This window comes from Penaeus monodon, chromosome 33 (genome assembly GCF_015228065.2).
Source record: "Penaeus monodon isolate SGIC_2016 chromosome 33, NSTDA_Pmon_1, whole genome shotgun sequence".
Taxonomy (NCBI): domain Eukaryota; kingdom Metazoa; phylum Arthropoda; class Malacostraca; order Decapoda; family Penaeidae; genus Penaeus; species Penaeus monodon.
In genome coordinates this window covers 20,267,891-20,269,011 of record NC_051418.1, presented here as the reverse complement: position 1 = coordinate 20,269,011, position 1,121 = coordinate 20,267,891, and the positions used below count along the sequence as shown (strand labels likewise).

The 1,121-nt window shown below is 44.7% G+C and overlaps 1 protein-coding gene across 1 annotated transcript in view; it reads left to right on the top strand.

Moving 5' to 3' along the window:
- Window positions 1–1,121, top strand: part of LOC119594125 (frizzled-5-like) — a 228,914-nt gene that overhangs the window by 18,487 nt on the left and 209,306 nt on the right. The window lies entirely within an intron of this gene.

The window sequence follows — 1,121 nt, the reverse complement described above, 5'->3', positions numbered from 1 at the left end:
ACTGGGTCTTGGTCAAAGCGGGAAGGGGAAGGAATATTAAATGTATATTTGGATATGCAGTGCAAATGGGGAGATACTTTGAGGTTATAAAAAAGGATTATATATATACATGAAGATATGTTCCACACGTGGCACTGGTCAGCATCGTACGAAAATATCTTGCCCCTTGTTAGATCCCCATTCACCTTCCACTCTCTTAGACGTATTACTAACCCCCCCCCCCCCTTTCCCCCTTTCCTTTACCTTCACTCACATTTCCTTGTGTTAATATTTAATCTCCTTCATTACAATCTGACCGACCTCATGTGTTATTCATCGAGCGATAATAATCATTACTAATTCAGCCACGTTTGCCAATTTATTCTTTATTCATATAATGCACAAACAACAAGCAAGCATCATCACAATATAATATAACACAAACCGAATACATAATCACCAAATGCATCAATAAAATGCATTAACAATATCCCCTCCTTCAGTATCTTTATGGAAGCACCTCATCGTTATCAACTTACTAAATTTAACACGTTAACAATATTACTATCTCAGGAAATACAGTCACAGGTGTTCTGTCGCGCTGCGTAACTTGTTCTGCGATGTCGAAAGAGAACAGGTGAGGTGGAATGTAATCGTACCTTTGCGAGAGTGTTCTAGAAAGACAATAAAGGGAAGGGAGGGGAGGGAGAGGGGGGAAGGGGAGGGGGAGAGGGGAGGGGAGGAGAGAGGGGAGTGGGGAGGGAGGGAGATGAGGGGAGTGGGGAGGAGAGGAGAGAGGAGAAGAGGGGAGGAAAGGAGAGTAGAAGAGAGGGCATGAAACGGAAGGAGAGAAGAGAGGAGAGGATAGGAGAGGAAAGGAGAGGGTAGTAACAGGGGAGGGGAAAAGAAGGTGAGGACGAGGTTATTTCCCCCTGAAGGAGTATATAGGTGTGAAAGGAGGGAGGCAGAGGGAAGAGAAGGATAAAGATGAGGGTGAGGGAGAGGGAGAGGGTAGGAGGGGAGACGGATGGGGTGGGAGAAAAGGGAGAGAGAATGGAAGGGATGAATTGAAAAATTCGAGGGAGAAGTAGAGTAACGAGTAACAAGACAATGGAAAGGGAAGAAGAAGTAGAAAAAGAAGA